This window comes from Triturus cristatus, chromosome 11 (assembly GCF_964204655.1).
Source record: "Triturus cristatus chromosome 11, aTriCri1.1, whole genome shotgun sequence".
Classification (NCBI taxonomy): Eukaryota; Metazoa; Chordata; class Amphibia; order Caudata; family Salamandridae; genus Triturus; species Triturus cristatus.
Window position 1 is genome coordinate 1104948514 of NC_140594.1, and position 25705 is coordinate 1104974218.

A 25705-nucleotide genomic window follows, 5' to 3' on the forward strand; every position below is an offset into this window, starting at 1 on the left:
TCCGTGAATAAACAACATACTATTTACAACCTTTTAAAATTATCCCACATCTTTATTTTATCTATGTGTGCAAAAAAATCTCACCTTAAATATATAATTATTTATGATGTCTGTTCAGCGTGGCCTGCCCTCTTCGGTCAAAGCTGCCTCTTGTCCAGGTTGTGTTGGATAAGAGATGAATATTCCTCCTCTTCCAAATTACTGCCCTTAGATTGAAGTGTTAGCTCCTTTCTCATTGGTTGTTGTGCAGCGCAGCACAAGTATATGTTATTTTACAGCGGGTTTATGGGGTGTGCTGCAGTGCACCTCCGCTTTTATGTAGGCACCGAAACACACCCTTAAGAATTTTTCAAAGTACGCTCTATGGCGATATGAAAAGACAAGAGGCAGTAGACCAAAGAGGTTGCCGCAAGTAAACCATTATCTCCCAAAATATTTGCAAAAATGTATATCTCTCTGTGTGCACTCCCTTGAGACACCTTCTGCCAAAAGTGCCACTCTAGACTGGGGAGAATCAATAAACATTAGAACCAGAGATGCACCACAATTACAGTAATTACAATGATTGCAAAATGTTTCCACAAAGTTCAAGAATTCGTAAAAAATCTTCTCTTTATTATTGCTTCATATGTGCACAGTAAAACCAGCCAGCATGTTTCGTCCATATACAAATGGACTTCTTCAGGGCACAACAATAGTAATAAAATCCAATCTCATAAAAAACTGTTTGTTTCATCTGTTTCAACCGTCATTGTGGACATAAGTCTTCCTAATCATCTAAGAAGATGGTATTTGTTTTGTTTTATTGCATTCTTATTTATTTTCACTATTATAAATATTACTCTATATTGGCCTTACTCATCCAGTTTAAAAATTATTACAATTGGAGTTAGATTTACACCCATACTTTTGCGCTACTCTTTTTTTCAATTTTAATTATTTAAAATCTTCACAAGCAACCTGTTGGTAAGGGCAAATAAAAACAAATACATTAAAACAATCAAAATGTAGCTGCATGTATCGGCAGACTATAAAACACTTTTTTAAATGCACAAGAATAAAATGTGCCTCTTCAAACAACCTGGACAGAGAAAGGTAGTCAACAGATTTTGCACAGCTAAAAAACAAAGAAGATAATAAAATACTATTAAAAAAAACATACTTTTGCCACATTCAGAGCTTCTCCGGCTATCCCTTCTTTTGTATACTGCGAATTCATCGCAGGGAGGGCTTGTAGAGTGTCGGTCCTCTGCTACATTCTCACCTTGTCTCATTTGCTTCACATCTAAATGATCTCGCAAGACTAGGCTTGATGTGTCTTCCAAGCCGAAGTCTGATTATCTTGATTTTTTTTTTTGCTATTTCATATTCTACATTGTGGAGATTGATATTTCATCTTCTGTCTGTTTTATTGGTCACTTTGTTTTAAAAAAAATCTGTTTTAAACACAAGGAATATTTTTAGCCACTTCTTTTGTACCACGGACAATTCGGAACTGAAAATGTCTTATTTTAATTTTAGCTAATTATAAAAATATTTTTTTGTGTTGACTATCTTAAATTTGTCGACAGACGAGTGCATTTTGATCTTCTTGAATCAGTGCCAGGTTAAAAATTAAAATTGAGAAATGTACACTTCCTATTCCCAACTTTCAGCTTTTTACTGTAATAAAATGTTATTTTGCCCAGAAGTTGAGTAATATATACCTAGATTCTCGAAGGTCTTTCTCTATTTGATTGGCATCTGCAAGATCCCTGCATTTGTCATGGGTATTGCTTCAACTACAATTGATTCAACCCATTACCTAGTGCTAGAATAACTTCCCAAAAACGTAGTAACAATTTTGAAAAAAAATGTTTTACCTTCTTTACGCCTTCGGCTCCTTCTGAAACTCTAATTAGAACATTGGAATATTGGAAGCTCCATTGAAAACAATGGAGTGCTCCGGGCTCATAATGGCTGCTATAAGCCCGGAGCTCCAACATTCCAATGTTTCTTTGTTCACATCTCTGGCTGTGAACAAAGGCTTCAGGGAGCATGAGGGGATTTCAATCCCCTCGCGCTCCCGGAAGCCTTTGTTTAATTTGTTAGAACATTCTGCCCTCTCGTGGCAGAATGTTCTAATAGCCTTGTAGCCCTTCATAGCAGGGTTATACCGGCTATTAAAGTCACGCTGCCTTAGGCTCAGGCCTTTAACGCTGCAGAAGGCCTTTAAATAGCCTTTATAGCCCACTACGGCAGGCTATAAGGCTATATTAGAACATTGGAATGTTGGAAGCTCCATTGAAAACAATGGAGTGCTCCGGGCTTATAATGGCTGGTAAAAGCCCGGAGCGACAACATTCCAATGCTGCTTTGTTCACAGCTGTGGCTGTAAACAAAGGCTTCAGGGAGCCTGAGGGGATTTGAATCCCCTCGCGTTCCCTGAAGGCTTTGTTTAATTTGTTAGAACATTCTGCCCTCTAGTGGTATCTGTATTCTAATATCCTCACCCAGTGAGGCGTTGTGCTCAAGCACCTAGCCATATTGTAGAAAATTACCTGTGACTGCTATATCTGTCACCCTGCTAAAGACACTCCATCCGGGGTGTTGGGAACAATAATAGCGTCCGAGTGCTGTCAATTTATAGTTGCAGAACGCATCATTGGGTGAGGATATTAGAATACAGATGACGTAATATCCACACGGGAGGTCCACAATATGACATTTTCATTATCCAGCATGACTCTGCCTTTTATTTCTTTTTGTCTCACTCGATGTGAATGTTTGAAGGTTGATTCAATATATATATCTTGGGACCCCTAGTAGTATAATATATAGGTCATATTGGGTCTCATTCTCTAAAACAACATACACGCCCTAAATTTAAGGGGAGCATGTCATTAAATATTCTCTGTTTGGTGAGTAGCAGAGAATCTTTGGGTATTCCTTTCAATCCGTTAAAGCGAAGCCCCAGCACGTATGAATGTGATTATTCTCTTTGCATTGTTGGCACTTGAGGTGATGGTTCTATGACACGGTCCAATGAGGAGCATTCTCTTGTTAGGTCTCGCGTGGCAGCGCTAAGCGCTGCACGCCTCGGCGAGATTTATTGTTAACAAGGAGTTTCAGTAGAGGGCTTGAAGTCCCGCCCCTCATTTCCATTGGATGGCGTCACCGTTTATGCTAAACGGTGGCCTGCCATTGGAAATGAGGGTTTTTGGGTAACGCCCTTTGGCCTCTGAGCCGGACTGGGTCGCCTACTTTGCTGCTGTCGCAAAGCAGTTTCTTATCTTTAGGGGGCCATGTGTTTCTAATTAGAAACACATAGCCCCATAAAAACAGGAGATCCCCATGCTCCGGCTGCAGCACGGTCCTCTTTCACTTTTGGGACCGCGCTTGTTTTAACTATAGACACTCTGTTAAACTGAGAACGGTTGGGAAGATTTGCGTGGCATGCTGTGCGTCCCCTACGGCTCATCGAGTCGTTTGGTGCTGCTTGTTAATGTTTGAGGCAGTTGTCTTGGGGAATGTGGGTTCATACTCCAGAACGTTTGCAAAGGGGATCCCTGACTCTTTTACTAGTGATAGTCCGTTATCTAGTTTCAGACGTAACTTCCCGCTGGTTCCGAGGAGTCAACATGGCTGCGCCCTGTGAGTCGGATGTGCAATCGGACCCCGCTCTGCCGCCACTGAAGATTCCGAAGCGCGAGGCCATGTCCCCTAATTCACCGGGGTTGAGTGATGGACACCCATCGTTGTCGGCGCCTTCTACCCCAAACCATTTGTCGCCTCTAGAGGGAAGGCGCCGGTGGTCTGGGCCTTGCCTTGTTGCCCTCAGTCTCCTTTACCACGTCTGCCGCTTGTCGCGGCATGTCCTGGACCCCAGCAGAAACTAACGCGCTTATAGCCGTATGGGGCAACGAGCGATTGGTGGAGGCACACTACCAGCAACTGGAGGGCTCAAGCACCCTATTTGCCAGCAAGGCTCCTGGCCCCGCCATGTATGAGCGGGTGTCCCGAGCCCTGGCCGAACTGGGCTACGAGCGGACTCCGTCGCCATGCCGGGAACGCATGAAGGTAAGGATTGGGTGAATAGGAGAATGTGCGGGGTCGTGAGATAAAGATCGATGTTCGCAAGTAAGATAAGCTTTTGGTACAGCATCACCCATGGCTAGAAATCCAACCTATGATTGTGTGGGAAACCGTATCGGTGCACTAATGAGCTTTGTAAAAAGACATCCCGTGATTGTTGAAGCTAATAGAGAGGTGGCCTAAGGAGTCACCTGCCAGAAGCATGAGTTCGTAACAAATGACAACGGGGGATGCCGAAACATGGGGGCTGCAGCCACCACTGAGTTATATACAGCGCACGGTTTTTGTTTTAGTACACCACGTAATTAGCTTTTCAAGGGTTCGTTTGTTATTGGAAGAGATACCGTTTTGTAAAAACCCAGCCTGTATCTATAGTTTGGCACATCCAAGGCTCTCCTTCCGCTTTAATATTTAGCTGCAGTTCTTAATAATATGAAAGCGTGCTTGTATGTGTACGCTTCTTGTTCAGCCTTTCTCTGTACGTCTCCTATGAATGTGTCTGTCCCTCACAGCAGGTGATGGCGTCTCCATGGCTGCTGTATGCTCTTCTGAGTCTCCAGTGTGATCTGGCAGGCAAGAGACTGCTGGTACAGATGGTGATGGTATGCATGTGGGATCATTGACTCCCTCCATGCCTAAGGTACTGTCTTATGGCGCCTCATGTTTGGACTCTTGCCCTCTCTTGGACGATACATATGAGATGTATACATATTTGTATCACTATGCTGAACTTTGAAGCATCAGGTATTTTTCCCAAACTTTCCATTAAACATTTCTATAATGGCTCCACACAGTCTTAAAGTACTTTGACATGTTTTAATGCATATTTCTTTCTGTTATAAAAACGAATTAATTGTGACACGTCCACTAAAGTGTCTGCACTACAGCTCCCATAATGCATCAGGGATTTAAGAATAAGCATTATTCTTGAGTGTTTTTATAAATGGTATTCAGTTTAATATAGGACCGTAGCCAGAAATACACATTATTGGGGGACATGGCCCCACATAAAGACTGCATGTGGTTCCGGGTGGGATGTAATAGTTTCTTTCTGCAGAATCGGTTTGAAAGAATCTATAATTTTGGTGATATTTGAAAACAGGCAGTTTTTTTTGTATATGTGGCTAATGTATGAGGATATTTGAACGAAATAGGTGACAATTGTTAATTTTAAAACATGCTAGTCAAAAGTGAACATTATACAATAAAACATATTGGAGCAATCACAATTAACACATGAATCATTATAGGATATAATATAAATATGGCTACACATTGGATTTGGGGTCTATTGGGGTTTGAGCAAAAATTATGGAAAATGTCAAACGGCATATGGTACAATATTATTTGATTGAAGGATTTTATTAAAGATAACTTCATATGTATGGTTGCCCATGGTCCACTAAGCAATGGTAGGCTAAAATATGTGTAAGCTAGTACATTCCAAATTACACTGCATAGTGGGGCTGATAATTGCCAAAACTAACATTACAAATATAAGCATTATTTATGTTTCTCGTCTTCACTGCCAGTGTACCATGGTCTGCACATTAATGCACACCTTGTAGGTTTTAAAAACACATACATTAAACGCATTGTAATTACAATGAAAATAGCTCTCAACATCTTGGAAATAAAATAAGTATCACATTTACGTAATGCTATTAGCATTGGAAATGCATTATATTAATGTTGTTAAAAAAACAATCACATTAATAAAAGCCCGTACCATTTACAATGCCAATAGCTCACACTAGTGTAAATGCAATGCAATAGATTTCGCGTTTAACATTTTTTTAGCTATTGCAATTTAAAATTGCAATGAATTTTATTTATGTTTTACAAAAGAAAACAAAAACAAAAAAACAATGTCATTTACAATGTCAATAGCTCAAAATAATGTCAGTGCGAGACCTATTGCATTGTAAATGCTTGTTTTTAAAGTAGATAGAAGGAGAAATGTAAGATATATCCGGGGGCGTATTTAAAAAAAATTAATTTATCTTCTCCCATTATCTTTTTTATTCTCAGATTCCCCCTTCCTTCAGCCATTATAAATCATAAAATAATAGGTCCTGAAGAAGATGAATTATTTAGTCCATTGAAACGTACGTCCGCCAGAGAGTGTGACACCCCAGTTACCAGTACAGCAACCGAGGGTTGATGTTATCGCCCCCTGTTTTCCATCTGTGCATGCAGTGTTGTTCTGGGATGTGGAGTGACAGTGTGTAGTGTGTTAGTGATATGGTTGTGGATGTGAGAGGTGTGTGTGTGGGGGGGACTGTTTATTTGTTTCATTATACAATTTCAGTTGTTGCTATACAAGTGTTGAAATTAGATGGAATATATAGATCATATTAGCGATGACATTTATAGCAATGTACATGCAGAGTTTTGGAAATAGAAATGAAATGATTATATGCAAAGTGTGATATTTATGAAAAAAACAAAATAAAATATGAAATAATATAAACAAATATATTTTGTGTGGAGAAGAATATTATCAATGCCCCGTATTTGAGCTTGTGAGAGCCAATAACAAAGAAATATAGGTCATGAGGGAGTGTGTTCTTGTACTTTTGATTGTTTTTTCCCCTTTTCTCCCTGACCTTTAAAGCAATTTTTTTAGGGGGTCGCCTTGTCAGCTTAACAAGGTTGGCCCATCCCGTGGATCACCCGTTGATCAATAGAGAGGGTTTTCAACGATATAGGTTTGACCACTAGTAACCAGTGAAGAGCTTCAGAGCAGGGTTTATGAGGTTCCTTGTCTTTAGGTTAAGGACTTGTAGAGCTCCTGTGCATTTCAGTCTATGTAACATTCCCATTTGCAGGGTGCATGCTGGTATCACTAGTGCCAGCAACACCTGTACCCTGTGTAAGAGCCCTTGGTAAGCAAAGAGGCTACAATTGAATCTTTTATAGAATACAGTCTCTTGACACGTTCTTGATTTAGGATTAAAGTGAGAGGTTCAAGTCCATCATTACGCCTAAGTTTAAGAAGATCTTAGTATTGTGGGCCTAGTTGTAGGATGTGTGATTGAAAAAATTCAAACTGTTTGGAGAGGCGGTAGGTAGACTTTAAAAGCAGGGCTGTGATTTTTGAGCCTTTTGAGAGGTCTATTTGAAAGATGTAGGGTGACTAGTTAAAAGGAGGTAGTGATACAATTTGGAACCCGTCTATCAGGTCGGATCTTATATACTTGAGCACAGTGCCCTGGATACCAGTGTGATAAATTCTTTGGCTAGTTTGTGGTTGGTGGTCGACCATTCCAATTGCTGACTGTAGGTTAAGGTAGAGCAGTGATACCAATATTATCTACAGAGCTCTTGCGGTCGTCCCAGATGGAGATCGGTGCTTATTCTGTACCTTTTCTTGGTCTCAAACTGCTCTGTCTCTCTGATAGGAGTCTGTACTGAGTGATTAATGAAGAGATCTAGCAGAAAGCTGCCTTTCCTAGAACTTTTCACAGAAAGGGACCGTTTGATATGGGTCTGTCATTTGTTTGGTCAACCAGGTCAAGTCCCTATCTCTTGAGTTTCCTCTGGGATGGCAGCAGGAAACCCAAGGAGACTGGTTTTCAAGATGTTTGAAGGGTAAGAACCTGTCATGTCATGTACATGCCTTTGATTCTGTTTTTAGATTCTTTTTTCAGTCATTTTACATGCTTGTGAGCCTCTTATTGTTTGCCTTTCACTGGAGTTTAAGTTTAGAAGCTTTTTCACTGTAATGTTTTGTTAGGGTGGTGTCACAGAGTTCTTTAGAGTGGCTATACTTATTTAAGTACTGGCTGGATTACACAATTATTTGGCTATTTTGAAGAACTCTTTGGTTGGGCGTGTATTGTTACTAACTGGTTGCACATAGTGTAATTTCTTAATCCTTTTCAATGAGGGTTTTGTAGATTCTTCATTGCCTTTGAAGCTGCTTTGTATCAACGAGGATGTATGTTTTTCTCCATATATTTTTTTGATGGATCTAGTTTTTATTTTTGAAGGTTTATGTAAGAATTTAGCCATCCCATCTTCCTTCTGTGGGGGTCTAGCCCTGTTATTTTGAGAGCGATCACAATGTTGATTGCCCGAGTTACGCATCAGTCAATCTCTTTGACTGACAGTTCCGGGTCCAATGGGAGGGACGCAGATATTTTATTTTGAAATAGGTTCTTCCAGGTTGAAATCATTCCATGATACAATGGCAATGGTTGTATTGAATTCTGATGGTGCTTGCATTGCCAAAAGGAGGTTAAGCTGAACATGGATGATGTGGTGGCCACTCAATAATGAACTGAGCTTCCTGTGAAAAAGAAGGTGATTTCTTTGGCACTTAATAGTATGGGGTGCATGAACATGTGGATTGCTTCCTGTAGAATATGTGCTGCATTGTCGCCAAACCAGGGATCTGTAATTATAAGGTGGTCTGCTTTGCAGTACGTTAGTAGGCCAGCAATGTGATTTCTGTCTTGTTTTGTGATCTAGCGTTGATTGCGACTTTCATGATATTGCCTCTTAGACATTTGTTTGATTTTAGTGACTTGTTTGAACCATTGTTCTCCTTTTCCTCCACGATGTGATTATTGCTGTAAGATAAGTGCCCTCAATTTTCCCTTTAAGAAAAGCATCCAGAGGTGCGTGGCCTGGGCCACATTGCCACGTGAACGTATTTTAGGGAGGGCTCCCACGTCCAAAACTAAAATCCTTCGAAATATAGCCCCAGTGCTGTCAGCGGTCCCTGAAATTTCTAAACACATTCAGGCAATCACCGTCCCTGCCTCAAATCAGGAAGGACCTCAAGACCTGGCTCTTTGACTGAACCGCAGATCCATCCCCCTGAACCGCCCCACCCCGAACCTTGAGACCCTAACGGGTGAGAAGTCAGGTCATACAAGAAACCTGATTAATTGATTGATTGATTGGGCATGTAGCGACATTCCCAGAGCAATAGTGGCCTGGTCTTTAAGTGGGTTGGGTCTCAGACCCGGTAGTAATTAAAAACTGACCTTGAATCTGCTCCCTTTCAGGCCCCCACATTGATGTCCTAAACTTCACAGGTGAAAACACTGATCGATTTCTGAACAATGAGTATAAAACCGTTAATTTAATCCATGTCGTTTCTGTTAATAGTTCACATGCTTTACTTGATCTTCAATTCCCTACAAAAGTTAGCTTTTTCAAAAATGTTTTGTAAGAGTTTTTTTTTATAATGTACCATATTACTCTTGTATGGTGCATGCTTTGGACTGAGTCGTCTCGAGGTGTTTATAAATAATAACACGATTGAGAGCCCAGGAGTTTAGGCTGAAGGCTCTGTGAGTTTCTCACCGTGTCTATCAGTTGGTCAAAAAGGTGTTCAGAATGCATGATCATCGAATCCTTGGCCTCTCTGCAAAGCGCGCAGAGCAATGGTGGTGCATGCCAGTTACAGTTGTTATTCTATACCAATGTGTGGGGAGGGTGGTACCTGAATTTTAGTTTACATGTTTAAGCCACACCCTTAACTATAAAGGCAACACCCCTATTTGGGATCCCCATTTTTTCATCCCACTTAAAGCCCGGACAGTGCCACTTGTAGTGAATCAGTGGGGCCTTTGCTGAATGAGAAGCTCTGGGCTGGGAGTCTATGTGAGTGTATGGCCTACGGGGCGCGGACTAATCGGAAAGCCGAGATGCAGCAGAGCAGTGTGGCAAACTGAATAGTAGGCCTGGGACTACGCTTAGTGACCAAAAAACCAAAAGTCAGAGTTCTGCAAGCAGTAGAGTGCCTTTGGTCATGCCAATCTCTTTGGCGCAAATAGCACCATACACAGTACAAGAGGGAACTGCTTCTTTTCTTGCCGGTCGATTAGAGTTTCCACCCGAGCAGCAGCTTTCTCAAAGTGAACGGAAGGTTTCTGAACTCGAGCGGTTGTGACCATCCGAGACCGCCCGCATAGAGAAATCTGACCTCCCATGTTGAGAAATATCTTTGGGAGGTGGATTTTCCTCAATCGCGCTCGCCAAATTGACATTGGCTAGCGCTAGGAAGGAAAAAATTCTACATCGCGGATCAGAGATTTTCGGAACTCTACGTGCTCCGCGGAGCGCAGAAAACTCCGTAAACGGAGCGGAGTTCACCGCCCAGGCCTACTGAATAGACAGAGGCAGGCACTGCCACAGGGGGGCCTACAGCCACAGAGGTCAACGGTGAGACCTGGAACGTGGGGCGGTGGCAACAGCTAAGCAATTGGAGACAATCTGTGCTGTCGGTACCCCCGTAAGGCTGTAATGCTCAAATGAGACAGACTGGCTCAGCATGAAATGATGCACGGGGCTGATACGCAGTAAGGAGAATGTTGTCCCATCTGGACGGCCCTGAGGATCCAGTGAACTGTGAGTAACATTGTGTGGCGATTGATGCCTGAGCCTGGAACAATCTATGTGAAGGCGCGGTGGATAATTAATACGAGGGAGAAGTGCCCCCCCACTTCTCCATTTGTTTATTTACCTTTTGGAACCCCTTATGCAAACCATACAAGTTCACAAGTTGGAGCTTTTGGTGTAAGGAAAGGAACATAGGGCACTACATTGTGAACTGTTTTGAAAGCTCCAAGATGGGCATTTGGTCAAGTAACTTGGGGTGCTTGTGATCTCGTGGTCCCTTACTGTGCCTTGCAGCCCTCCCATGAAGGGTTTGCTCACTGAATGTCCTGCTCCTAGAATAAAGCATGGTTGAGTGCAGGTCTGACCACGGAGTAGTAAAACAGGAAAGTGTACATCACAAGTTAAAAGGCCCCTGCCTCGAAAAGACAATACTGGAGCAGTGAGGATAGAGAAGCCCAAGGGAGCGACACCAATGGAGCAGGGGCCTGTAGGGACAACCCTGGTGCCTGCTGTAAACAAAGATGCTGAAATACAAGAGATATTCGCCATGAATGAGGTGGTATGGAATATCCAGAAAACTGGGGGTAAGTTTGATGCAATATTGGCAGCAATAGTGGCCTCAAGAGTAGCGTTAGAAGCAAAAATCCTTGGTGCGGTAATTGACCTCAATCTGCTGAGAGTAGATCAATCAAAGTTAGCTGATGGAATAATGGAGGATTTCGAGGAGTTGTGCCCACTCCGCGTTCCGCATGGAACGTGGAGATCTGGCAACCACCCCCCCCCCCCCCCCCTTCCCCCAGCCACTGCATGGCAGAGTTTTTTCTTGCGTGTGGCTCATATTAAGTTGGTGAGTGTGAGCGAGAATTCGCATCATCTAGTGCAATTTGTGCATGCTAGAACGCCTCCCTGCGAGATTACTCAACGCAAGCATTTGCAGCAGGTCCTGACCGTTTGCGTTGAGAAAACTGCTGCTCGAGAAAAAAATCTACGTGAGTGGCAGAAAGAAGCAGCGCCCTCTGACACGCCGCGTGGTGCAGTTCGTGTGGGTTTTACAGAACGCAGCAAGCTCCAGGCGCTGAAAATTAGCACAACGTGCTGAATTCCTCCCGCTTGCCGAATCTTGTGGAGTTTTTATGTAACTCTGCGAGTTCCGCCAACCACTAGATATTTTGAAACTTGAAAAGGGATTATCTGTTCTAGATAAAAATAGGGTGAAAATATTTAAAAAAACACCAAAGTCTTATTGAAGAGTATCTGCCGCCATTGTGAGCTGGTAACTAGCCTATGGAGGCTGGAATTTCAAGAATCAATCATGAGAAAAATATGGAGGGAGACAAGCCTAGTCACTTATTAGTGTGGTTGATCTGGAACGAGGAAGGAATAGGGTTCAATAGTGATATCTCAAACTAATAAATATAAAAATAAATTAATGGCAAAATATGGTTCCTTTCTATATCATAGCGAGGAGAGATGTGGGGGCAGCCTGAAGAGGCGGTGTGTCTCTACTGCGGGAGTAACTAAATTTAACAAAATATAGGAAAGGAGCTAGAGTCACTTTTATCTGCAGAAGAGTTTAGAGGTGCAATTAAGGAGTTGGCATCTGGGAAAATACTAGGTGGAGATGGACTCCCTGCAGAAATTTAACCTTGCATATGCAGAGGCACTCGCACCTAAATTACAGAAAATGTATGTAGCTGCACGTATTAGGCGAACCTTGCCATTGACTATGTGAGAGGTGATCGTAGTGGCCATCTCTAAGATAGGACAGGACTTGTTAAAATGTAAGCCATATCACCCCCTTTTGATGCTTAAATGTGATTATAAGGTACTCAGCGAAGTAATTGCCAACCGATTGACACCGTTGATGACGTAGCTGGTTCACCTGCAGCAGTCTTGGTCTACGAGATGTACGGCACAAATGTCTAGCACCTTATGCATGTGTTGGAGGAATTCTAATTGATGGAGGTGTAGGTGGTTTTAATGTCTCAGCTATATAGTCTAACACTCTGAATTGGGAGTGCTTATTTACAGTACTGGCAGAGATGGTGTTTGATTAAGAGATACTTGGTTGGATCTGCCATCTACCGAGCCAACCAATGGCCATGGTGAAGATGGGCAGGGAAATATCGGAAGCGAGACAGGTTGATTGAAAGAGTGACGCAGCAGGGATGGCCGCTTTCCTTCTATTGTTTGCTCAGGCGATGGAGCCATTGATGGCAAATTGAAACAGAAGGCAGAGAACTGGAGAGTCCACAAAAGTTAGGAGATGCTTATTATTTCACCATATGCTGATGAAGACTTATATGTGAGACATGCAGATGAGAATTTGGATCGGGGAGTTAGTGTGCCAAAGGTTTTCTATTCAGTGTCAGAGTTAAAGTTGAATTTGAACAAGATATATCGTTACCAAATGTAACAGCAAGAGGAGAACCCCTACGAAGCCTTAGAGGATTTAAGCATCGAGTGGGAAAGGGACCCATTTAAGCAGTGGCGGCTGGCATCTACAGGGAGGGGGGAGTGGACATGCTTGCTTAAAATAATATATAAAAATAAATAAAACTCACCTTAACTTAGTGACTTCCTCACTCCAGAACTCTTCTGTCTGCACAGGAACCGGAAGCAGCAACTCCCTTGGCCAATCATGGGGCTGCTCTCACCAGCATGAGAGCAGCCCCAGGATTGGCACTGCACAGCACTCTGGAAGCTTTGACTTACTCTAACCCAGCTGTCTTAAGACAGCTGGGTTAGAGCTGTTTAAAGTGACCATGTGTGGCTGGACGTCGCAAGACAGTCGGCCAAAAAGAAATGTGATCTTTAAACAGAGCCTTTCCAGCCCACCCTTCTCCCTTTTGAGTGACATGCTTCTGTCACTTAGCAGCAACCCGCCCCTTCCCCCGACCAGATGCTCGGAATGGGGGAGGAAAGTAAAATGGTAACTAATTACTATTTTATTTTTCAGCTCTGGGGTTTTTTAAGTGAGGTGCCACTCCTCCGCTCAATCAATGGAGCCACCCCTGCATTTAAGTACCTGAGTGTGCAGATTTACAGATGAGAGAAGGGTCTATAAGTGTGTAACATACAGAGAGCTCTGTCAGGGATAAGAGGGTATTTTGGATTCTGGAAGAGTCTATCAAGCTCAACCCAGGGTTGGATCGCCATAGCTTTGCAGTATTACCCATGAAACTACCAGTGAGCCTGTTTTGGTAGGCTTAATAGTCTGCTAGCAGACCTGATCTGGGGACGACATAGGGGCTTACTGGAAAAATGCAAGTCGTAAAGTGGGTTGGAGGCACCCAATCTGGAGTTCTGTTACCTTGCAGCACAGCTTTAGTGGGTGGCCCAGTGGCTGTCTGGTTCATTGAGTGCAGACTTAAAGCATGCCCCAGCAGGTCATGAAAGAACTGACGTGTTGTTCTGTCTGTTGGAGCTGACGTCATGTGTCCCATGCCGCATTAGTGACAGCTGCATGATATTGTATGATAGAATGCTGAATTGTACGAGGACTGGCGTACCCTTCACCCCTGAGCTACCATGCTGGTCTGAAGCAATATTTCATAGAGTAAGGGAGAGTGTGGATGCAAGAGCCTGGAACTCACCGGGGGGATATTCGGTGCCCTGATTGAGAATGGTAGGTTCCGCACGTCTCAAACGCTCAATACATCTGGGACAATTTCTGTCCTTGAGTGCGGGGGTGGAGGCAATACAAAAGACATGGGGCTATAGAACTGATCCCCCTACAGTGAGCACAGCAATGGATAGATACAATGCTGAAAATGGGAAACACACGTAGAGTGGTGACGCAACTTCATGGGATGTTGATGTCTACTACCAAGATGTGTCTGACCAGGTTAAGAGTGATCTGGGTGAGGTTGTTGCGGACAATATCATGACCAGTGACTGGTGGAAAGTAGTTAAGTAACCTAGTGAAGTAGCAGACCATGTACGGTTTAAATAGGTACAATGTAATGTGTTTCACTGAACATTTGTGACTCCATGTAGGTTGTACAGAAGGTTTCCTGTCTTACAGGATAGATGTCCTTGATGCTGTACATCAGGAACAGATTTATTGGATATATTTCTAACCTGTCCTAGACTCCTGAACTGTTGGGCTTCTGATTTTGAGAACATACAAGCGATGACTGGCCATGCTTTGCAGATGGTGCTGATTGTGTCTCTGTTGGGACCTTTCCGGAGGCCAAAGCATTACAAGACTGCGTCTAAATAAGCTGTTTCGGCTTTACTATTCTCTATAAAACAAACAGCGATGAGCTGGAAGAGTGAAGATGCCGCGTCTGTGACCAGATGGTCTGCAGAACTGCGCAGATGGTAAGCGGCGGAGATGATGACCCTGGCTGCTCTGGTCCAGATCAGGGCTGTGTGGAGGGGAGGGGGGAAGAGGGGAGTCAGTGATTGGGCTAGGCATTTGCTGAAATTGGAGGACAAGAATGACACCAGACCACCATGGGGATTAGGGTATGGTCTTGAAATGTAGAAAAGCACAATATAGACTGTGTGTTGTTATCGGGTGATATCAAGGATTGGCACAATGCTCATGATTAATGCCTGCTGGTGTTTTAGTGATCCCTATAAGCAGTAAAGGTCGGATTCGTATGTCGCGTCTGTTAATGCCCTGCTACAAACCTGGATATTTTCTGTGACGTTATGTAAACTGCCCTACATCAGAATGGATGAACCCACCTTCTCATGTTTGTTGGTTATACAAAGTGTTAAAAATGTTAATAACATTTATTTTCTAAAAAGAACTCCACACAAACTACCCGAGTATGCCGATTTGTTTTGTGTTTCCAGTTTGTTGCCTCTCGTTCTTTCATTAAGCAATGTTGTAGTCCAGGGTTTCTTCACTTTCCCATAAGTGTAGTTTGTGCCTCAACTTGCTTTGCATTTTTTGACCTTTTTAATCTTCTTTTTCCCCCACTGGGTTTAAGAGTGGAGTCTGCCTGGCTGTTAGGTGTCCCCTGTATTCCAGCTGGAGGTGGAAGATCTGCGGTTCATAATCATCTTCTAATATCTTTTGTTTCAGGTCTGGCCCCAACTCTTCAACGTTGATGCTGTTCCTCTGATGGTGGGTTTCTGTGCCGGGTTTGGTGCTTCCTCTTGAGCTTGGTTGATTTTTTTTCTTCCCATTGTAATGTATGTTTAGGTCTCGCGAGCCAAAGGCTCGAAGAGACATTTTGTATATGGGCTGCAAAAAGTGCTACCAGGCCAGCCTAGACCTACAGTGCATGTGCGCGGGCGCGCGCTTGCACTGCTTACTTTCACTTTCTCGGCCGCTTTGATCGCGATCACGATCACTTTCACTTTCGCGGTTTTGCTGCGCAGACCCAGCCTCCTCTGCCGGCACACCCACTGTTTTCATTGAATCACCTTCAACGCCACTTGTTGCTTCTTACTTTGCTACCCTTTCTCCTCTACCTTCCTCTCCTTTTAATCTGCCTTCACCGTATATCCTTTGCTCTCCTCCCTTCCTTCTTTACAACCTTCCTTACTTTTTTCATCCTTCCTTCATCCGCTTTCTCGTCTATGCCTTCCATTCCTAACCTTCCTTATTTTCCCTACTTACCTACTTTACTTCATTCCTTTTTATAACTTACGTATCGACCCTGCCTGCATTTTTTTCTGTGCCATGCTCCTTTTCTTACCTCTTGTTCAATCTGCTCATCAGCTACTACAAAATCTCGCTGAAGTATGTACGGCAGCTCACACGGCGTTTCCTTGAGCTTGTCTTTATTTTGAAAGTGTGACCAGTGCTGATACAGTATGATACTGCGGCCTCACTTGTCTCTCCCGCCCGCGTTGTGTGTCTCTGTGCAGGCGGCGCTGTTTACTTGTCTGGTTGTTGGGACGGCGATCCCGGCAGATCACGTGATGGTGGAAAGCTTTAGTCTTATACACAGAGGGGCAGATTTATGAAACCCTTGCGCCTCATTTACGCCGCCGTTGCGTCACTTTTGTGACGCAGCAGCCGCGCAAATCCTGCGCCATGGTGCGGGGTATTTATAACGTGACGCATCTGGGAGATGCGTCACGTTGTAAAGCCCTGCGCCACATGTAAGCGTTCCAGGGCAGGTGGGGGCGTTCCGGCGCAGGAACGCCTCCTAAAAGTGGCTGAGTGAAATCTACAAGATTTCACTCAGTCACTTTTGAGCCCATGCTGCGTCAAAACCCTGCGCCTGCTTGAAGCAGGCGTAAGGATTGACGCAGCATTGTGCAGATAGGGCCCCCCAGAGCATTGCTGGAGCTGCGTCGCGCTTGCGACACAACTCCAGCAATGCGCCACTTTTACGGCACAGATGCGTGACGCATCTGTGCCGTTTTTGCCCCATGGTGCGCCGCATTATAAATGCGGCGCATCCATGATGGCGGAGCTGGGGCGCAAAATAACTGGCGGATCCCTGCTGATATGCAGGGATGCGTCAGTTATTATAAATATGCCCCAGAAACTGTAATTTTCAGGGCTGCCAGGCAAATAAAACCTTGCAAAACCAATACAGCCAGAAGCAATCAGTCATACAACCGTGGTAAACAGAAGCACTGGCAGGCATCCGCCATTATATAATGACCTTATATGTTGTATGTAGTCTGGTTCTACACAGAGTACTTTGTGACAACATTTTTTGTTTATTTGCCTGTGTAATCTATTCCTTCCAGTTGGTTGTATTCTTTTGAAACCAGCCTCCTTCAATTTCTTGATTATTCCTAGTAAATTGTTCCTTCGTGAGAGTGTTTTGTTTTGAAAGTGGTGACATTTCCTGCACAGTCGTACACGGCAGGAAAAACTCATACTGTGCCGAATTAGTTACACCAGTCTCTGTAGCCAGTTCACTTTAACTTTTAAAGCGTATACACTCCTGGAGGAAACATAATTGATGGGGTTTCAGAATGCGTTACAACTAGCAGACGCCTGTGGCCTATTACATGATACAGTTCTCAGTGTAGATGCCAGAAACACGAAACAATTTCATACATATTGAGTGTAGAGAAGCCTGCTGGACCTTGCATAGGATGTTGTTTCTATATGTCTAGTAGCCGAGAAGAGCCTGCTGCAGGAGAATGCTGGAAGCCTCATGTGAGCTAGTTGCAGTGAATGAACCGTATTGGAAACTTTGTGCAATTGATTTGGTCTCGGGGCATACACTGTAAAACTTATTTTTACGGTGTTTTATTCTAATAAACTTTGGCCCTTTCAAAATCGCTGGTCCCGAGAACCTATACATGATGCATGGCCATGATTAGAACCATGCTAACCATGATCCCTTGGGGTTATGGTAGTTTCTGATCACCACATCGAACACAGTGCATTCTGTGTTCTCTGTGGTTGCAATCCGAATTTATCTATTCATCAGTGCCACCAAGTCCGAACATCTGGTGGACTTAGAGGTTACATTGTGCAACAGTATTAATGTTTAGTCTTGTTGTACTTCATTTGAATCCCTATCAACCGGGAAATACATCCCCCATGATTCTGCGGGGTTTTGTGTTCCCTGTGGTAACGTGGCGCAGTAGATGCGCGCCGGTCAAGTGAGATTGAATTCACCTGCAGATGCGGGTTTTTTCTACCTAACTCTCCTCACACTTTATAAGAGACTTGAGCCCGGCCCACCGGCACTCACGCCGGGAGTAGCAGACCCTAGTAGGTGTCGCCGCGGGGCCAGGATCCTTGAAGTAGTAAGTGGAGGATCCAACAGATATGGATATATGGGTGTGCAAGTGAGCATTCAGCATTGGGTTTATTGAATCGATGTTATAATTTTTCTCACATTGACTCCCTCCCTAGAGTTTGACTATAGGAATGCCCCTTCTCTGCACTTGTGAGAAGTGTTTTGTCCATTTCAATTGGGTAAGAGCTTTAGTCTTTTCTGTACACTTTGATATTCAATATGGGTGTTAGATACAAAAGGAAGTACGCTTCACCACAAGAGCACCTGTTTGTATATAAAGGTGATAATGTCATGACATCGAATCCTGTGTCATGACATCGGATCCTGTTCATTCTACCTCTCAGCTGCGTAAATACACGTTTATAATATTATCTAACGATAAGGGGCCCTGTCATTCCTGTTCACAGCCGCTCCTGCTTTCATGCATGCCCTCTCCCTGCGCCCGCCACCTTCCTGAGAGCGCATTTCATGAGACAGTGTTGTGTCGTCCGTCGCAGCCCAGCTGATAGTCGTGGTCGGGTACTGTGTAGTCCTGAATTTCCTTGGGACCAGTGGAATCCTCAGTAGGAACAAGCTCTTTGCCGACCCTTTATCAGTGCAGTTTCCTGTACAGAGTCTGCCACGCCTACAAATTTTAGCGTTGCGGTATATATGTATAAAGTACTGCATGAGCAAAATTACAAAAAACCCTAAAAAACTGTACTGTTGCGTGATAGTTTTTCATTTACTCGCAAGTTTCAACAAGCATTTGCAATGCAATAGGTCTCGCATTTGCGAGAGTTTAAGCTATTGGCATTGTTAAATGCCTTCTATTTATGTTTTGAAAATCAAAACATAAATAAAGGCATTGTCATTTACAATACCAATAGCTCAAACTCTCGTAAATGCGAGACCTATTGCATTGCAAATGCTTGTTTTTTATTGTCCTCTGTCAAGACAAGATTATTCTTCAATCCGGATTTGGGTTAATAGGTTTCCTATTTCATTGACTTCTTTATTTTTGGTAATTCTACTTTTCCCTTCTCTCTTGACTGCAAGTAAAGAGGTGTCAAACTAGGGGCCTTATTTATATGTTGGTGGACGAGTTAGTCTGTCACAATGGTGACGGATATTCTGTACACCAAAATATAAATACCATAGGATATAATCGATTTTTTTTTTTTCGGGCAGTATATCTGTCACCGTTGTGACGGAGTAACCCATCTGCCAAGACCCAAATCGGGCCCATCGTCTTTTTAGAGCTCGATACATAGTTCATCATTGCCTTCATGACAAGTTATTTGGTTGTCAATTCCAGGATGCTGGATTCTAATACCTCCTCTAAGAACCATTCTTAGGTTTTTGTAGTGGAGGTTTCAGCCCTTTGTTTGACCTGGGAGCAGGCCCTCGGAAATCCCACACCCAAAGATTTTGTAGCTGAGTTCTGAATGTGGTGGGTGGTATGTTACATACTCTCCAATGTGTCTGCCTCCTGCATCCCCAGATACTGCTACAGTGCTCCTAGCTTCGCCCCCTCTTCCTGCTGGACAAAGGGTGTGGTTTGGCAGAATCCACAGCTGTCCCAGATCTGGTCAAACAGGTCCAGGGAAGGGCAAGGAGCTCTTGATGAACTCCACCCTGATCATGCAGAAGGCATGCAGGCATGATTGGACGAGGCTCTACATTGTAAACACTGCACAGGGTCATTGCTCAGCCCAAGAATACATAAAAGGCTGTTCACCTTTTTGGTGTGTCACAGTTTCTCATTGACTAGAGAAGGGGCCTTAGACCACTGACATCCACAACATTGCTGTGCTCCAGGACAGGAATCTGATTGCTTGCCACTCTTCCGGTTAGGACCCCTACAAGTAGACTGCGGCCTTTGCGTAGAAAGAAGTGCTGTCTGGCAAAGAGAAGGAGTTGCTGCCCTGCATCCCCAGAGTAGGTGCTTCCTTTTTGGAAGTTCATCAGACCAGCTGCCTCAGGACATCTGGGGCTGTGCTTAAAATGCTACCTGGACTAACTTGAGGGAAGAAGCCAGCTTCCTGTGCAGGGGCCACTTTAGAGGGCCCATGCAGAAGCAACCAGCTTATAAAAGGAGCCCAGCTTCCTGGGAGGAAGGAGCTGGACAGGGCGAGCTGGAAACCACAACATCTGTATTAAATGTGGTCCAGGAAGGTTCAGCGCTTCAAGAATGTTGTGATGAGCCCCTTTTGTGTCAATGTGGACAGTTTGCACCTAGTTCACTCTAAACACAACCTCAAAACTAGTCACTCCTCTATTCAGGCCTCAATGTGTGTTTGAGGGTCGGCTAGACGATGCAAAGCCTAGCTCAACTCCACAAACTGCATCCAGTTCCACACAGCAGTTGCAGACTTATCACCTAATGAAGGTCCTACTTGGGGGTGTCTTTGTTGTCCACCTGACTGTTCCCCTGGAAGTTTCTGGCAAAGGAACAAGCTTTATGCGAACTGTGGTTTACTAGCTCTGTGCTTTAGAAGTCCAGCAGTGTTGCAAATCTGTAACCGGGATCAATAGTTTAGAATAATTTGGGGGCTAGCGACAAACTACATTTTGTAGTATGTTTTTTTCATACTACAATAGTACTAAAAATGTTCTACAAAATGCTATTCACAAACCTACCTGTGGGGTTTCAGCCTCTGCCTCTCCTATCTTCTTCTGTGGTTTGATCTTTGCCTCAACTGTGGAGTCTTCGCACACGGAAGTATAAATGTGGGAGGAACGGGGGAGTGGCTGCAAAATGGGGAATATTTGCTACTAAAGGGGTGTGATTTATGCAGTAGTAAGGAGGGATTAGGGTTGGGTTAGCGAGGGGTTTAGAGAGGATGTGTACCCACCCACAAAAAGCCCACTGAAATTCACTAACTGTCCTTCTAAAGTTACTACAGCCAAAAAGAGACTCAATATGATAGTAAATTACTCCAGAACAGATGTGAAATCCGTCCAGCACCAGACAGGGTCCACTTAAAATAAAATCTCATAGGAAATAATTTACATTTCTTAAAATAGTTTAAAAAAATTAATAAATAGAATGCAATGTAAAACAAATATGTTAACAAAAACTTTGCATAAAATTACTTTGACTACATTTGAATAATTTATTATCAAATTACTTTTAATTAATTCTGTACACCACTTTTAATAATTATTAATGCCTAATATTTTTTTACTTTAAATTGGCATCATTTTTTAATTTAAACTTCAACAAAATAATTTTAATTAAATATAAGTTACATGTGCTGGAGCATTTTTGCTCTCTATGTCTACATGTAAAATAAATATATATAATTAATTCACTATGATATTTAAAATATAAACATTTTAGCATTTTTTTCCAAGTTTCATAAACTTCTTTACTTTTCTATACTTTACCCTAGGGAGGCTCAGCATTCATGGAGGTGATCACCATATGGTAAAAAATAGGACTCCCAAAAGTTAAGACCAAAAAAGGCTTCATTTTATCATTCTCCCACCTAAAATTGCCTTTGCTTCCATGTAAGTAAATGTTTCCTCGATTTATTTTTCAAAATCTCAAACTTTCCAGTTTTAAAATGTTGCCATTTATGGTATTCTATTTATGTTTTTATTGCTTAGCTTTATTCTAATTGTTCTTATGTATATCATCTTTGATTCTTATTATGTCAATGTTCTGCACATGAACGCCATGTTAATATTTCTATGTGAAGTGCGCTGACGCGGTTGGGCCCCCTATGTACTATACAAAACTATACAATAAATACATTTTGTTGCAGTAAACTGTGATTGCTTGAATACTCTTGGCCTAAAACTAGGTTATTTTTCTTATGGGGATCTTGTGTTTTTGGTTAACATGTCTTGGTTATGATATTTGCTCAGCTGCTTTTCTAAACTTGATAACAATTAAAATAACACAATTACCAAAGGTGCTTTAAGATGCACCATTTTGGACTAGTTTTCAGGCGTGGCTGCTGCCAATATGCAGTGGCGGGGCAACAGGGCAGAAGCAGAGGTGGGGGTGGCAGGGGGAGGGGGGAATTAAATTAAACAAAGAAGACTTACCTGATGCTGCCAGCCACCTCATGCCTCAGTGCTCCTCTGATCTCCTGCTGCTCCTGGCAGTCCCTTGGACAGACTCCTCATCCAATCCAGATGCTGCTGTCATGCTATAAGTGCAAAAACAACAATTGATGGACAGAATGCAGAACAATGTCCTACATTCACCCCAGTACAGAGATCTGGGCCTACATCCATCGTTTTTTTGCTCACCATGCCATTCCAGTTTGAACCCAGCCATATGCAAATCAGTCTTGACCCTGTGCCTCATGGGAACAGTCCAGCCCGAACTGCCAACTGGAGTCAAGCTATCCTGGCTGAAGAGGGGTGAAACCCCGAAACCGGTCCTAGGATGCTTGATTCCGGTCCAGGGAAGACATGGCTTGGCAGTTCGGGCTGCACTGTTCCCATGAGGCACAGGGTAAAGACTGATTTGCATGTGGCCATGTCTGAACTGGGGTGGCGTGGTGAGCATGAGCAAAATAACGATGGATTAAACCGAGATCTGTGACTGGGGGTGAATGTTTTGCCAATGTGCAACCTTCCGTCCATCATCTTTTGTGTTTTGCTGTTCGCCCTATGTGGGAAGGGTATGCCCAGACGTGGGTCCCGTGCTCACTACGCCACTGGAGTCAAGCTATCCTGGCTGAAGAGGGGTGAAACCCCGAAACCAGTCCGGGGATGCTTGATTCCGGTCCAGGGAAGACATGGCTTGGCAGTTCGGGCTGTACTGTTCCCATGAGGCACAGGGTCAAGACTGATTTGCATATGGCCATGTCTGAACTGGGGTGGCGTGGTGAGCATGAGCAAAATAACGATGGATTAAACCCAGATCTGTGACTGGGGGTGAATGTTTTGCTATTGTGCAACATTCCGTCCATCATCTTGTGTGTTTTGTCATGCTATAAGACCAGAACCGGAATTAGCCTGACCGGGATTGTTTAACCCTTGCTCAGGCACAGAGAGTCTGTATCGTTTCTCCACCTGGCTGTAGAATACAGCTGGGTTGGAAAAACCTAAGTGTGCATGTCTGTTTGGCCATCCTAAGACGGGTGGCCAGACTGACATGCGCACTTATAAGTGCCCACCACTCCTCCACATCTGTCATAGCTCGGCCCCGTCCCTCCCTACACACGCATGGCTCAGCCAGCGCCTGAAAAAACAAAATGATAATAAAAGTAATAAAATATAATTTTATTTTTCAGCTGCTGGCTCTGAGCCAGTGAGGCAGCGCTGCTCCGCCATTGCAGAGTGGCCGCCGCTGCTAGTTTTAATAATCCTTATTGATAGGAGAGCCATCTTTCACCTCCACCACAGGGCTGCCTGCACCACAACTCTTCTTAGATCTATCACCTTGTTCCTTTGACACACACACCGAAAACAAATGAGAGAGAACACTTGAGGCTAATGACTCAATCACCTCCAAGCCTGAGCCTATTGGAAGGAGCATCTGTTTTCTATTTATGGTACAAGAGCCCTGAACCTGGTGGTTCATATTGTTTATTTGTAATTTGTTTCCTTGCTATAGTGATGCAGATGTGCAGTCAAGTTTCATATAGTACATAATGCTGCAGATCAGAGGAGTAGATAACAATAGTGCAGCAGGTGCAGTGACACCAGTGCAAGGTCTGTTAGGGGCCCACTGCATCACAATTATAGCTAGTTTTGACAAGGGGACGGAAAGACCAAGGGCTTAAGAAAAAATATTGCGACCTGGCACTTTTTGGTTTCCAATGAATCAGTGATTCTAGCACTAAGATGGTAAACTGCTCTGCCAACCTATTAAGGTCTTGTTGTGCAGCTTTTCCACTATTCCAGTACCGAGCTGCAAAGCATGTATGCCTTGGGCCCTGGTGCATGCAAGGAAAATGGGACCCCTCAGCCACTAGTTGTGTTATGAAATAGTTATGATTGGGGTTCAGTGGGACCCTAAGGCCGTGATGCCCCTGCATCTGATGCACTATTTATAACTATGCCCTGAGGAAGAGCATGGCTCTGACAATGTACCTCAATGCTGAGCTGCAACAACTCTGCGCATTCCAGCAGGGGGGTATTGCTCTTCTGAAGTACCTCGTGTGAGAAAGTGGGTTTCTGTTGCAGTAAACCCCCCCTTTTGTTTTTTTTGCCAGACTACTGATACTCTTTGACTTGATGTGCTCTGGGGCCCTGCCAATCAGGACCCCAGGGCCTGTGTTCTTTCCCCAAAACAAAACCCAATTGGCATCTCTGGCCACATATCAGCCCCTGGTAAATGGTACCATAGGTACCCAGGGCACTGTGACCAGAGAAGGCCCCTAACGACTGCAGCACTTATTGTGCCACCCTTAGAGGCCCTATACCCTGACACACACACACTGCCTTTGCAGAATGGGTGTCTAGGTGCAGAACCAAACAAAGAGTCCACATGGCACACATCCCTGTGTGCCATGCCCACAAACAACTTCCCTGGCATACATCAGTCACCCCTCTAGCTGGGTGCCCTATGCCAGTGGTGAGGGTACATGTGCATGAGCCCTGTACCCCTACAGTACCCAGGTCCATTCATAGGCCACGTAAGTGCAGTGCTGCCATTAAGAGTATATGGTGCTGGGAGTTTGTCATTCCGAACTCCACAGCACCATAATGGCTACACTGAAGACTGGGAAGTTTGGTATCAAACTTTTCAGCACATTAAACCCACACTGATGCCAGTGTGGGATTTAACTTAAGATGCACCACAGAGGGCATCTTAGAGATGCCCCCTGAAAAACGACCAACTACCAGTGACCTGACTGAGTGGCTGCGCAGGCTGCCACCACCAGACATGTTTCTGGACCCCTGGGTCGAGAGCCTGCTGCTCTCTGGGGCCTGAAACAATGCACATCCTGGGAGGAGGTGCCTCCTCCCCCAGGATGGGCAGGGTTCACGAAGGAGAAGCTTCAAAGGCATGCTGCCTTTGTGAGCCTCTCCAGACCATTTGCTGCTTCAGCAACCTGTCCCCACTGGTTCTACCCCCCACTTTGGGCGGGAGAACCGGCAAGAAAAACAAGTGAGGAAGAGAGGTGTGCCCACCTTTGCCAACTCCACCCCTAAGGTGGGGAGGCGAGGTGAAGCACAACCTCAAGTCCCTGCCATCTTGAGGATGGGGGGACCCAGCCAACCAGGGACAGGCTCCTGCCCCCCTCCCACTGGAGAGTGGCGGAATATAGGGTTTACCCACACCAGGGAAGGGACCCATTGGTCCCTGCCCTTTACCTACCTGTAACGCCCCTAAATTCAGTATTTAGGGGCACCCTGCACCTTCCTTCCTCCGATTCCCGCAACCCAAGAAGAAAAAGGACGAAAGAAGACGCCCAGCAGAGAAGACTGCAGAGAACAACTGACTTGGCCCCAGCCCACCCGGTCCGTCTGCAGTTTCCAGAGATCCTGCACCAAAACTCGTCTTGTCCTGCAGCTAGCAACCTCCAGAATCTCTGGGAGGACTGACTGCCTTCAACAAAGACTGTGAACAGCAGCCCTGTTCAAAAGAAACTCCGAAAACAGACTCTGAGTCTGCTAAGAACAAAGAAACTACCACTGCACCC